The sequence below is a fragment of the Cyprinodon tularosa genome, unplaced genomic scaffold (genome assembly GCF_016077235.1).
Source record: "Cyprinodon tularosa strain WSP-4 unplaced genomic scaffold, ASM1607723v1 ctg137, whole genome shotgun sequence".
Lineage (NCBI taxonomy): Eukaryota > Metazoa > Chordata > Actinopteri > Cyprinodontiformes > Cyprinodontidae > Cyprinodon > Cyprinodon tularosa.
The window spans coordinates 300,005-315,532 of record NW_024038189.1 but is presented as its reverse complement, the minus strand read 5'-3'; the positions used below and the strand labels follow the sequence as shown (position 1 = coordinate 315,532).

Sequence of the window (15,528 nt, the reverse complement as noted above, 5' to 3'; positions counted from 1 at the left end):
GTATTATTCTGTGCATGCGCACTTTCAGGCGCATATGTGTGGTGAGCTACAGTTTCAGACAGGTTTGAAGCTCATCTTTCTCACCGCGGTTCTTTAAAAATGGTTGAGGGTTGTAAGAGAAAAAGTGTCTATGAAGAGGAAGAGAAAGGTCTCAGAAGACGCAGACGTAACCCAGAATGCTTTGAGCGGAGAGCTCCCTTGCAAAGCATTTTGGAATTTGACTAATTTGCGACTAACAAAGATGGCGCAGGCACAGCACTGTGGAGGAGGAATTACGTGATCAAAGGGAAGCAAAAAGCAGTGATCATCTGTCCGAACGGTCAGTTAACTGAGTTTGCTATAAAGTCCACTATACAGTTCGCCAACCAGATATACAAGCTGCCTAATATCAGCGAAGGTAAATTAGCAGGAATGTGCGCAACCACTTTTGAAAAAGTGTCTTTGAGTTAATAAAGAAAGGACCAGTGAGCTACCTGCCTCAGTAGTGATGGGATTATATTATGCAAAGGACGACGCACGGCCGACATGATTAAACATTATCAAGCGCGGGATGAGAGCCTCACCTTTGACCCACTGCACCGGTGTTGTGCTAAAATAGGCTCCCAGTGGCAACATAGTCCTCCTCTAAATTCATAGCGCACCTTCTGCAGGGAGAGCGGAGCCTTTTATTATACTTTCTTTTACTTCACGTCTTAAAGGTAAAGTCCGGTCTGTAAGAAATAACTAATGGATCATTATTTATACCTAAAACGAATATGTTTGCGGTGATTTAATGAATTTAGCGTTAATTAGTAAAACATAAAGACTTTTTTTCGGCGCAATCAGTCTGGGAGCGGCCATTTTTGCCCAAATATAGTAACCTCTCCCTCCTGCCATCTTCCAGCAGTGACGTCACGGTGCGGTAAGCCTAGCGCCATTCTCCCCGCTTTACAAGCTAAATCAATGGGAACTACTAGACACATCTGCAATCAACAACAATTATTGAAGATTTCCAGAGGACTTCACCATTGAAATTCACCAGAGCTATAGTGAAACTGACAATGCCCACGTGCATGGCAGCTGGATGTTGGAATACACTGGGTAAGAGTGGTCAAAAAATTTGTTATTTCATCTTTCTGATTCCTGATCCTCCACGGACGGGTTGGTCGTTGGATCGCCAACTTGAAGAGGGAGGATTTGCCATCGAACTTCTGGCCAGAGAAAAAACACGTAATATGTAGCCAACATTTGGAAGAAGAATGTTTTCAAGATGACTTGGATAATAGCACGTCGTGACAAACACCAGATACAGCACTGGGACTTGATCAACAGTCGATACCACACCGTGACGTCACAAACCAGTAGGTGGCAGTAGTGTTCTTTGACAAACATGGATGCCTCCAGTAAAACACATTCACATGAAAATTACTCTTAATTAAAGACACTTATTTTTTTAACAATATGTAATAATTTCATATTTAAAGTACTTTCAGAAGATTGAATTCTGGACTTTTCCCTTAAAAGATACCCTCCTCTTTTCCTGTGTTCTGAACAGAATGGAAAGTTCTTTAACGTAGAGCTGCCGAACTTATCAATAATTTAAAGGGTAACTTCACCCGTTGTTTATTTTAGTTCATTTGGGATCCATTTCATGTGGTAAAACCCGCTTACTGAATGATGGAGTTTGATATCTGATCATTCCTCTGTCCACAAAAGTGAAACATCACTACGTCCATGTCTAGTTGAGTAAAGCCGAGGTAGTAAAGGACCGTGAGGTTATAAAATCTGTCAGGATGTTTTCCTGCTGCAATATTCTTTCCTCCAGCTCAGACACAGAACCGCCTGCAGTCACAATCAGGTTTTAAGATAGACTTATATGACATAAGTACTTGCAGCGTCAGACACTGGATATGTGTAAATGTGCTTTAAATGATAAAGCTCCATGTTAAAGTGTAACTGGGAGATATAAGTAATATTAGAGCTCATAGGTTAGATATTTATCTTATCTGTCGAAAATGACGATGTGATCATTTATAGTAACATCCACACAAAGTTAGATGTTCAAAGAATTAAATTCCATTAAAAAGTTCAGATTATTTCATTTGGACAGAGCTCTGGTTAGCCAGCCATTGGACTTAGGGTTAGGTACCGGCCTGTATCGGCCTTAAAACTGAATATCGGACATCGGCCACCCCACCGATATTTAACCCGATATTTGATCAGCTTCTGAGTTTCTAAAGTCTAAAAAACTAGTTTTTTAATCTAAAACAGACTTAAAAACTTCAATATCTTCATATGCTGATATATTGCCATTTAAAAACACCATATCAATCTCTTTTACTAATGAAATATTGCTATATGTCATCGTTATGCTATGAAATCCCCCAATAATTCATGAAATTTTGCCATATTTTTATATGTTGATATATTGACGCGGTATCGATCTATTTTACTAACAAAATCTCACAAGAATTTGCAAACTATCACGAGAGTTTGTAACAGAACGATGAAATTTCACGAGATTTTGAAAGTAAAATAGATTGATACCGCATTTTGAAAAATCAATTTGATATCAGCATATGAAAATATATTTGAGTATATTATTTTTCAAAATGTCAGAAATGGATAATAAAACTGCTATTTTCAATGACTACTTATTATTGTCCAGCTTTAACATCGGTATCGATATTGGTTATCGGCTATCGTGCATCCCTAATAGGAACTGAAATCAAAACGAGGAATTTTAATCGGAATTGTTCCAATTCAAATGATGCCCAACCCCGATAGCTGCTGAATGTGCTAATGAATCTGGGAATGCGTGCACATATCAGCTGAAAAAAAATGACAGTTTCAGCTAATTATTGGCTAAAGAAAATAAAAAATAGCCGACCAACATATTGGTTTATCACTAGTCCAAACTGCTCTACTGTAGCTCTGGCTTTATTTTTAGCTCAACATCTGACTGAAAAGTAAACCTCTGCCTCAAATTTCAGTCTTTTTTAGCCTTTAACAGGTTTTCCCTTTTCATTCCCCAGTATTTAACCCTACTTTGTTCCTGCTGAAGACAACCATCCCTGCATCAGGATTCTACCACGACTATATTTGAGATTAAAGACGATGTATTCAGGTTTCATTTAGAATATCTTGTTCCACACCCGGCTTTTTTCTAGTAATATATACAGACCTGTGAATAAAAACCCAAGTGGATTTCACCAGCTAATCAGGGAATTAATAAAGGTAAATTAATAACACCACATCGAAACCTATTAATTGAGCAATAAACGATAGAACTGAACTGTAAAGTGCCTCGAGATGACATGTGTTGGGAATCGGCACAATATAAATAAACTAAATTGAATAATATTGATTAAAAAGGAAAATATCCATCCACATTTTCCTCTTTAGGATAAACTAGCTGTTTTTAACTCAAATGTCTGAGTTTTGAGATAGAAGCAAGTTTCATTGTTAACAAGTTAATCCAGGGTTTATACAGGAATGAATAACTCAAATTTAATGCTTTTTAATGCTCTTAGAAATAATTTTAATGCCACCAACAGGTACCCGTCGACAGGCTGCAGCCAGGTCCCAAATTCCTCGTTATCCAACCACTTTTGTTGAAATTTTATTTTTTTCCCCCCATTCTCTAGCTTTTTCTCCGACTCAGGCTTCTTTTCTGAACATACTGAACACAGCTTTGCGATCAACCGGAAGCAGTTCCACGCAAATATATCGTGATATAATATGTCTGACGAAATTGTTTTTATAAACATTTTTTTTTAAATAAAGCATTTTAAATGCCACAATAAACACATTTAATGAATTTTTATGCAAATTAAGGCCTTAATTTAAACAATAATAATTTAATTACTTTTAATGAACCACATTAACCCTGTAATCTGCATTGCTGTTTGTTAATGTAGCACATAAAAAATTGCAATGAGTGAAGGTTCAAAGCGTACAGTAGCAGCCATTCACATTGCCCTTCCCAGTCAAACGCCAACACGAATGGCAGCCCACTTCCATCAGACACCCAGCAAAATCCCCTCCAACTTCCAGCCACTGGAGTGACCCCCTCTTGCATATTAGTTTACTCTGACTCCACCCTTTCACTGAACTACAGGGTCTGACCAGGAAATTGTGCTTCTTTTTAGATCTTAATGTCCACAAATCATGACAGAAAGAATATTTTTTGGACAAATATTGATGTTTAAAAAGGAATTGTAGGGCCCATCAAGGAAAGTTGGGAGATTTAGAATTACGTCTACTGGATATGTAGAGACTTTTGCACATTTTTTTTCCCTTTTCTGGGTTTGACAGCCTGTACAGCCATAACTTTTATTGTAAACTGTTAACCCAAAAGACAATATCCAGAACTGATAACTCATGATTTTTTTCAAATGTGTTTACTTTCCTTTTTCACATCCGGCAGTCTGTTTTTAACATGTCTTATACACAAAGCTTCCAACGACTTTAAAGTCGTAGGGAAGCAGCTGTTCCAACCGTTTCATTTCCGAATTCTCCCGAGTGGTGCACGACTTTGCACGAGTGAATAAAGTGAATGTGATTGGTCTTTTATCAAGAGGATGGGATTGTTGTGGTGGAACGTTCACAAGCAACAAGGCATCTTGCTAACCAGTTAGCAACTTAATGTTAGTAGGTTCCTAATGGGAAATTCCATTGGGACCAAGTAGCACTAAATTGGTGACTTAGAAACGACGCTGTCAAGGAACGCTATGGACAGCGGAAACATGCAAGAGGAGGAGAGTTTAGTGTCGGAGGTCGTGGATGAGTCTCCTCCGTCATCCATTTTTTATTTAGAGGAGGAAAGCGGGGACAAAGACGTTGTGGAAGAGGACGCCAGGAGCTTGGTTTGGTGTAGAAGGCTTCCAGCCGTACATGTTTGAGCCCTTGCCTCGCAACGCTGCCAGTTCTGTTAGCTCTACACCTGCCGAGGACACAGATGTCCATCCCCGTGAACACTGGGACGGAACTCAATGGGAAAGTAAAGGATTCTGATTTCAACCGTTGCGTATATTAGCTGCGATATATGAATCAAGATGCTATGACAGATGAACGTTGATATATGATTGGCTGAATTTATGTGTTCAGGCTGATGTATAACTAACTGGCTTGCATAAGATAACGAGAAAAAACAACAACACATATTTTAAAACAATTTTTTTTTCAAATTAAAAATTTTCTAAATTTCAGGGATAATATCATCTGATAAAGAGTACATTTACATACATGTTTAAGCCAGAATGATTTGACATTTACATATGAGTTGCCTAAGACTTTAAAGAGGAATTGTAGGGGACCAGTCAAGGGGCCAATCAAGGAAAGTGGGGGACATTTTAAATGGCTACTACTGGATATGTAGAGACTTTTGCACAAGTTTGACAGCTTTTACAGCCACAACTTTTATTGTAAATTGTTAACCAGAAAGACAATATCCAAAAGTCATAACTCATTATGTTTTCAAATGTGTTTTCTTTCCTTTTTCACAAACGGCAGCGTGCTTTTAACACGCCATAAGTCCAGTTTATGCTTCTGACGCATAGCCTCTGCCACCGTCAAATCTGTCTCTGTGCGTGACCACGCCCCCCATGCAGAGGTCAGACGGTCGCAAACCCACGCAGACCTCGAGCGGAAGTGCGCAGACAAAAAGCAGCTGTGATTGGTCCTTGGTATACTTTCCAGCTGTCTGTGTGGTCATCCTTCTCGCGCCATTTTTAAATCCGAGGAACAACTACAATGGATAACTACGACTAAAGGTTAATCAAGGATTGCTCCATTAACAGAACCTGTGACCGTGACACCTTGCAGACGCGCCATTGTTGTTTTTGATGATAAACACTTCCGCCAGCGCCGCCAAGATCTCGTGCCCATCCGCCGAAGTTCTTACGAGTTCTCGAATAGGCTCCCCCTTGTGCATTGGCGGGAAACTGCTGTGCGACCTTAGAGATTCCAGACCGAAGTTGCAGAAACATACCAGCAAAACTGTTTCTTGACCAGATAAGCGACATACAGGTGCTGGTCATAAAATTAGAATATCATGAAAAAGTAGATTGATTTCAGTAATTCCATTTAAAAAGTGAAACTTGTATATTATATTCATACATTACATACAAACTCATATATTTCAGATGTTTATTTTGTTTAATTTTGAAGATTACAAATGACAACAAATGAAAATCTCAAATTCATCATATCAGAAAATTAGAATATTACTGAAGACCAATAAAAACAAAGGATTTATAGAAATGTTGGCCAACTGAAAAGTATGAACATGAAAAGTATGAGCATGTACAGCACTCAGTATTTAGTTGGGCCTCCTTTGGCCTGTATTACTGCAGCAATGCGGCGTGGCATGGAGTCGATCAGTCTGTGGCACTGCTCAGGTGTTATGATAGCCCAGGTTGCTCTAATAGTGGCTTTTAGCTCTTCTGAATTGTTGGGTCTGGTGTATTGCATCTTCTTCTTCACAATACCCCATAGATTTTCTATGGGGTTAAGGTCAGGAGAGTTTGCTGGCCAATTAAGAACAGGGATACCATGGTCCTTCAACCAGGTACTGGTAGCTTTGGCACTGTGTGCAGGTGCCAAGTCCTGTTGGAAAATGAAATCTGCATCTCCAAAAAGTTGGTCAGCTGCAGGAAGCATGAAGTGCTCTAAAACTTCCTGGTATGTGGCTGCGTTGACCCTGGACCTCAGAAAACACAATGGACCAACACCAGCAGATGACATGGCACCCCAAACCATCACTGACTGTGGAAACTTTACACTGGACTTCAAGCAACGTGGATGAAGTGCCTCTCTTCTTTTCCTCCAGACTCTGGGACCTTGATTTCCAAAGGAAATGCAAAATTTACTTTCATCAGAGAACATGACTTTGGACCACTCACCAGCAGTCCAGTCCTGTTTCTCTTTAGCCCAGGCAAGACGCTTCTGACGCTGTCTGTGGTTCAAGAGTGGCTTGACACAAGGAATGCGACAGCAGAAACCCATGTCTTTCATACGTCTGTGTGTGGTGGTTCTTGAAGCACTCACTCCAGCTGCAGTCCACTCTTTGTGAATCTCCGCCACATTTTTGAATGGGTTTTGTTTCACAATCCTCTCCAGGGTGCGGTTATCTCTCTTGCTTGTACACTTTTTTCGACCACATCTTTTCCTTCCCTTCGCCTCTCTATTAATGTGCTTGGACACTGAGCTCTGTGAACAGCCAGCCTCTTTAGCGATGACCTTTTGTGTCTTGCCCTCCTTGTGCAAGGTGTCGATGGTCGTCTTTTGGACAACTGTCAAGTCAGCAGTCTTCCCCATGATTGTGTAGCCTATAGAACTAGACTGAAAGACCATTTAAAGGCTTTTGCAGGTGGTTTGAGTTAATTAGCTGATTAGAGTGTGGCACCAGGGGCCATCAATTTTGAACCTTTTCACAATATTCTAATTTTCTGAAATGATGAATTTGAGATTTTCATTTGTTGTCATTTGTAATCATCAAAATTAAACAAAATAAACATCTGAAATATATGAGTTTGTATGTAATGTATGAATATAATATACAAGTTTCACTTTTTAAATGGAATTACTGAAATCAATCTACTTTTTCATGATATTCTAATTTTATGACCAGCACCTGTATAATGTGTGCGGTTGCAGAAGTATAATCTGCAATTTATACACAAAGCTTCTAACGATTTTCAAGAAATATCATCAGAAACTATAAATACTGAGATGCTGAGTCTTTGATGCACATTTTTTTTTTTGAACATTCAACCTGAAAAAGCTTTGATTGGACGCTGGCCATGCTCCTTCACTGCAGAGCATCAATAGAAGATCCAGGGCAGGCAGGGGGTGGGGGGGAAGTGAACCCCTCCACCCCCTGCCTGTCCAATGACAACAAAAACAATGGCTGACAGACAGACCGGAAAAGCAGTTGTGTCTTTCTGGAGCCTGTCCAGAGCCGCAGGCCGCCGGTACCACAGGCCGCCCATGTGTCCCTGGTTGACCGTCAACCACCGGCTCCAGCACCTCACACAAACACCGAAACAACAGCTTTTGTTTCAAGGGCGTGTGGTGTCATTATCTGTTACATAACAAACAAACAAAAAAATCCGCTCTGCGTGCTCCTTTATATTTCCACGGGCCAGACGGGAATAAATATCCGGCGAAGGCTTTCAGGGCGACCTGAAGGAGCCGAGGCGACGCATGGGCGGTGGGACACCGGCAGGGAGACCGCGGGGAGACCGAAACGACCTCGGAGGGAGGATGCAGACTAGCCAGGGATGCTAGTCGGAGGATACGGGGGGTGGGGGGGCTAATGTAGCCCAGCTAGATAGCTGTACGCCAGGCTAGCTAGAACTGGCTAACCGTTAGAGTGAAGCGGCTGATTCATCCGCCATCATGGTTAAATATCCCTGTTTTGTATTTTTTTGTTGTTGTTTTAGAGTGAACAATAGTGTTTATGAGGGAGAGTCTGGGGGGTGAGGGGTGGAAGAGAGGATGTGGAGGCTGGGGGTATCGTTCATCATGAAGATGGGCCGAGGCCAGACTGACGGTGCCGCTAAGCCTCCCTCCCTCCTTCCAGCAGCAGCATCCCGGTGAGGCATCCTCTCCAGCCTCGCGGATGACGACGCCGGAGCAGGGAGGGGGGGGGGGGTCTGTGAGCCCCGAGCTAGCTAGCACCATAACCTCTGCTCCTACCAGACAAACCCCGCCGCGACAAAACCCACGACCCCTGCTCCCACCTCCAACCCGTTCCACTGAACCATTTCCCTCTAACATGTTACATTCAGCCGGTCCAATTATTTCACCTGATAGCTGGAGACCGATAGGGATGCCCCCTCCTCCTCCTCTCCCTCCTTCCCTCTTCTGGGGTTACTGAAGCAGCCACGGAGTGAGGGTAGCTCAGGAGGACAGCGATGGAGCCATGGCTACCGGCGGTGTGCTGAAGAGGAGGGGGTTTGCGCTAAAGACTCGGCTCCTGCTCCCTCCGCTGCTCCGCCAGGAAACCTCACTCCTCGTCTCCGGTTCGCACGTCACGTTCAGTCGGATCCGACTGGGAGGACTCCCGCTGCCTTCAAATGCTGTCGGAAATTTGAGGTTTTCCACAATTTGTGACCCAAGGCGCCCCAAAGTGGTTGATTTAGGTTAATGCAATTCACCCATTGTTTATGGAGGACCAACTCTGCCATATTTAAAAATAAATACGTAAATAAATAAATGCTCTATATATATATAAAAAAAAAAACTACAATTAATTCCCCCCAAAATACAATATACAAATACATGTAGGTAGAAATTAAATTATACAGTAAGACATAAATGTATATATCTCTTTTAATTAGTTTCTTTATTTATTCACCTTTGTTATAATTACCTTATTTATTTATTGTACATTGTAATCTTCAACTTTATTTATTTATTACTTTTTTCAGGTATTTATTTATGTGCATGTGATAATATTTTTGTCTGTTTTTTTCTTCCTTTTTATTTATTTGTTTTACCCTATTTATTTCTTCAATAATAAGAATAACCCAGGTGTTTCTAGAACAGAAAACATTAGTGAAGGACTATATGCACAGCAGGGAATTCCTGAAAAGCATATTTAGAAAAATAATCAGGAAACCTGACCAAATGCTGTCGGAAATCTTTCCACAATTTGTGACCCAAGGCGCCCCAAAGTGGTTGATTTAGTTTAATGCAATTGACCCAACTCAAAATTATTTTAAAAAGAGGCGATCATAATGGTAGCAATAGTATATTAATATTCAGAATCCCTAAACACACTATTTTGCCTCAGTTTCAATTTACTTTATGTGCTGGAACAACACAAACTAGTGAAAAAAATCCAAACACAATATGGAGGAAAGGCTTTCTATTTTGATACTACATGCCAGTTACAAGACAAATCAAAGTGCTGACCGTGGTTATTTTTTAGCAAAACAAAAACTGAAAAAAGGTGGCTTATATGTATTTAATTATACGAGCCCAAAGATAAAACCCAGTTTACCTAAATGCCTTTAAAGGCATCAAAATATATGACCATAAATACAGCTGTAAAGTCCTGAAAAGGCTTAGAGGGAGATTTAGAAAAATAATACCCAAAGCTTTGAACATTTCACTTAATCCAGAAACAGAACGAGAATAACACAATCAGAAAACCTGACCAAGGTATGGTCATCAAGCTGAACCGACAGGCTGGATAAGAAACGTCTCTAAGTGTGCAAAGCTGAGGCATACACCAATAGATTTCCAAAGGGAATATTTACAGTAAAAGGGAGTTCTGCTAAGTATTGACCAAAGAAGAAATAAGACATATTGCATATCTTTTATTTAAGATACATTTGAAAACTTATTTTTCTTCTTCATAAATGCACTGTTTTGTGTTAAACTATCAAGAAACCCTTATATAATTTGCAGTTGCAGTTGCTATCTGTGTGTTCTCAAGGTTCTGTATATATTTTTGCCTAAAAAGGTGAAGAAAAATTTCAATTTTTTTGTCTTACGCTCTGACAGCTAAGTGTGATATTCATTTACTGTTTGTCTCAAAAAGTATAAAACACTGGAACAATTATAAAATTGTGCAACATTGTAAGAAAAAAAAAAAAAAAAAAAAACTAATTATTTTGCTTGGAGTCACCAGGCCCAATAATCGGAAGTCAGATATTTGGGAATGAACAAATACTTGAAGTATTAATCTGCAGATGAATTTATGCTACCATTTTGGCACTGTTATGAATCCTTTTTTTTTTTTTTTTTTTTTTTAAACAGCTGAGCTGATGCAAGGTCTTTACTAAGACCAGTTTAGTGGATTACACATAGCAGTTGTTCCGTCAAGGAATATTTGCAAAATCTTCTTGCTTATTTACATAATAAGCACTGAGTTATTTCCAATCAACCAGATTTGACAGAATCATTTTTCAAAAACCAAGGAAAACACTTTAAAGCACAAGCATTTGGTTATTGGCACATTATGTCATGCAGTAAAAATAAAATATGCATTCTGAATAAAAGTTTTCTGTGATCCGAAAATCATCCTAATTAACATCTTGAAATTGTCAGTCTCTGAGGAAAATACACATAACGTGTATCACTTAGTGAATAGAGTTCCTTAATTAAAAGCTCTTTTAATTAACTTTCTAGGTAATTGAAAATGGATATTCTTCTATTTACAATGCTGCAGATTTATTACAGATTTTAGTCTGCTAAAATGATCATTGCTGTGCCTGCGTTGTTATCTGTTTCATTCGATGGCTTGAAAACCACTTTAGATTGTTCTGATAAAATATTTGCAATTACTTAGAGAAAGCCTCCAATCTTATCTGATCGGATCCTAGTTTCTCACATCGTTTATAATTTTACAGAGTGCACCTGAAGGCATCATCAGTCTCCTCATGGCATCTAGGGCTTTTGTTGGTCCCCAGCTTTTGTTGTCTCTCTCTCTCTCTCTCTCTCTCTCTCTCTGGTGTGTCTTTTTTAAGTCAGTTCAGTTGTTTGTTTCCGGCTCATAAATAAATTGATTGTGATCTGCTGATGATCAGTTTGGATCATGAACAGAAGGCACTTTAAACCTCCTGGTTTGAAATAATTTCTATGGGTTTCAGTACAAATATAGCAACCCCCCCACACACACACACAAAGTACCCACCCAATGCCTCCCGCCTTCCTCCTTTCCTCCCCTGCCTCCCTTATGAATGGGTGTTTTTGTTTGAAGATCCTCGTCCCAGTCTGGCTGCTGGAGTGATGCTGTCGCTGCTTTGAATGAATCACTTACAGCCTGTGAAAAAACAATTAGGGTTCAGGTCAGCCAGGATCAGCTATGAGATGAGACGTGACGACACGTAGTGGAGAAGTGCACTTTACATCCATCTCAAGTAATATTTCAAAACTAAATCCATGTTTCATGTTAAATATAACTAAACTGACTCTGAATGTCAGATTACAGTAATTCATTTTTATTTAAAAAAGCCAACCAGTGTCTGTATTGCTAGACTGTATCCATGTAGCTGACTATTTCCTAAACATTGTAGATGCATGCATTCAGGGAACCGCATTGACTTTACCTGTTTGCAAGGGATGAGATGCTGTTACAAGTGTCAGTTTACTCTGGAGAGTGTAAGGTTTCACCAAGAGAAGAGAAGAGAAGAGAAGAGAAGAGAAGAGAAGAGAAGAGAAGAGAAGAGAAGAGAAGAGAAGAGAAGAGAAGAGAAGAGAAGAGAAGAGAAGAGAAGAGAAGAGAAGAGAAGAGAAGAGAAGAGAAGAGAAGAGTCGTGTGTTTGTAGGTAAGTTTTTCTCTAACAGTATTTATCTTCATTGGTCTTGCATTGAATAAGTAGCATCATCTCCAGGTAGACAGTGGTTTCCAACCCATACACAGAGCATGCATGCCAATCAGAACCCAGAAACAATTACCTCTTAGGACCTTGACTTCTAAAACAAAGAGCTAAAGCTTCAGATTTGTAAAAAAGAGTCACAGTCTTGTATTTTTTCTGAAAGTTTTTAAAATTATTTAATGATTTAAAACCTTTATATCAGGTATGGCTGCCAGCATAAAGGTTTATTTTAAAACCCAGGACATTTTTCTCTGTTCTCACTCATTGGAAAGGAGGTGTCATTTGATGATGGTTGGGAAAATAAAAAGAGAGAAAGAAAAACAACAGCTGTCTGAGGCAGTAAACCAATAAATGGAAGAAGAAAGATAAAGACATTGAGATGAGTAAAAATGACTGAAAGTTAGTCTATGTTAGGTTAACATGTTAGACTGATGTCCTCCTTTCTAGAGAAATGGCAGCAGATTCTAGAGCCGCTCCTGGATTTATTAATACTGCTTTCAGGGTATAAAACTATTCCTGCTTTAACTTTGTTATTTTATTTTAAGCTCAAACCTATAGGTTTAAAGGTTCCGGCTCCGTTGTTACATCTGACTCTGCATTAAAAGTAAATTGAAAATTCTAAAACTATATTTAATCAGCTTTAAATTGGTTTGACTATTTAAACACATGTATTTAACAAAAATGTGTTTTGTCTTGATTTAAACCATCTCCGATTAACAGAGAAAAATGCAAATAGTGTTTTCCCCTGCCTCCCCTATTAATAAGTATTTTAACAGATCATGACAGGATGAGTTGTTTGAGGTTGTTTCCACGTAAATAATTTATTTAACCCATAAAAAAATAAAAATGATATTATATATGCAACATTAAGTTAGTAACCGACATCTAACAAGGATAATATTTGAAAATAAAATGCTTGATTCCAGTTTCTTAGAAATTCATATTCTTACCTTCAGCTGCCACAGTATACATGTCAGATTAAATAATTCTACTTATACTTCAGCGATAGTATCAAGGTTTTAATTACTATTGTATCTTTTATATCCGTTGGTTGTGCTGTTCTTTTTACATCTCTTTGCAGGTGATGAAGCAGATTGAAGACGTTTTATCGGTCTCTCATTTTATCTCCTCTTTCTTTCATCTTTTCTCCTTTTTTTGTTTTTCCTTTCCTGTTCTTCTTACATTGCAGTGTCCATATAACCCGTAATACTCCCTGCATAATTATAATAAAGCAATTTATGTGCATAAACCAAGCGGAACACTATGGAGATAGCCGTACTGCTCCACTTATAAAAGCAAAATCTGTTGGGCTCTTTTTGGCATCAAGACAATTTTTCTTTTGACCACATCACCAGACAGGACACTGCTGGGAAAAAAAAATGTATTTGTGGTTTGATTGCTTTATTTTAAAATATCCTTTAAACAAAATTAATGTCATTTAGCAGCAATGATGGAGAAAAAGAGAAGAAAGCATCAGGAAGAGACAGGGGAAGGTTACAGATTGGCCTAATGTTAGGTGAAAATCCTGGAGCAGCTAAGAAAATGCCAGTTTCTAAATATCATTAATATTTAAAACGAATTAGCAAGATTTATAATTTATTTACTACTATTACATTACTTGTTTGACTATGTGAGTTAACCAATAATTTCTGACCTTTTGTTTCTGTGGATAGGTGTCTTTTATAAGGATAACCAGTTCAAAAAGGTGCCATTATGGATGGAGGACAGAAGAGCTGCGTTTCAATTACAAATGTACACAAAACTATGTCAATATTCTGCTAGTTTTGAACATTCAAATAAAATAAACATTTCAAGTGATTATGTTTGTTCAAGTGAAAATAACCCTGAAAATAACCTGGCAGCAGTCGATGTCTTTTTTTTTCCATTTATTTTTTATTTTTTATTTTTATTTTTATTTTAGAAATTCAAAATACAATTCCAAAACAGAAAAAGTACAATTGAACATATGCCATCAATAACATCTTTCTAAGTAGTCAGCGGCTGACTAAATACTTTTTTCCCCACGGCATATACCACAAGACAAAAACCACAACTATATCTAAACACATTTTTTGAGATATTTAGCAGACAAACTGACATATTAGTTTATTTTTTCCATGATGTGTAAAACATTATGGAAAAACAAATGTTTTTTACATTTAAAATCAGAATATAATTTGTAACAAAATGCAAAGGGAATAAGATAGTCTCTTAATATCCACCTCATTTCTGGGAAATTCGCCTATTTTGCATACCCAAATGGAAAAGCAAATAACTAAGGAACTGTAAGCCCAAATTACATTTGTGGTACGTTATTGGAAAGCTTACATCTTCTAGTTTCTGAATATATACATGAAAATTGGGTGAGTAAAACACCCAAGCTGCATCAGTTCAAACGTGACTCAAAGTTGCCTTTTTTTGTTCTCGAAAACGATAAGTCTGTTTTGAACAGCAGTAATAAAGACACGCTTGCTAGTTGTGGCTTCTTTGTCATGCTATATTTCGACATGCTGCTATAATTGTACTTTGGTGCACGCTATGTCCATAAAATGAACTAGGTGGTTGAATTGTGGAGAATCCAAGCTTTACAACGATGTCTAATATGTCTATATTGGCAAACATTATACTCTTAGAATTTTCATGCATTCTGAGTTATCATTTCTAAACCCTTTAAAACATGGGTTTGAGAGGTTAAAATAATTAATTGATCATAAATGTGAATTTATATGGTCTATATAACCCCTACTGGGCTGCGAAGGAGTAGTTTATATACCAGATAAGGTCCTAAATAGATAACATAAACGAGGACACATAATTTATTTATTTATTTGAATAGGGACAAAGCACATTTATGAACATCAGTATAAAAACAAATGTAAATATGCCGGATTATAGCTGCAAAGCTAGTTTCCATCCGTAGTCCCCAGGCAGGAAAATACATAAGAAAGAACATATAACATACAACACAAGCATCACAAGGAAATGTTAAGAGTTTAGTGGTTACATGACTGGTCTGTTTTCATCTGTAGTTTGAGTTGAGCTCTAAAGCTGATCAGTGTAGGGCTCTCCCGTATGTGCAGAGGAAGACTGTTCCAGATGTTAGTGGCTCTCACAGAGAGAGTGTTCTGACCAAAAGTTGTTCTTCTGTGAGGGACCTCACGCCCTGATAATGGATAATGATGCTAAAAACTATGCAGAATCCTATTGTGTCCTT

At 38.5% G+C, this 15,528-nt stretch overlaps 1 protein-coding gene across 1 annotated transcript in view; it reads right to left on the bottom strand.

Moving 5' to 3' along the window:
- Nucleotides 1–9,056, bottom strand: part of akt3b (v-akt murine thymoma viral oncogene homolog 3b) — a 43,190-nt gene extending 34,134 nt beyond the window's left edge. Inside the window, exon 1 of the mRNA XM_038278000.1 lies at nt 8,793–9,056. The gene's annotated coding sequence lies outside the window, so the exon portion shown is untranslated. The remainder of the gene's footprint in view (nt 1–8,792) is intronic.
- Between the last annotated feature and the right edge of the window lie 6,472 nt (nt 9,057–15,528).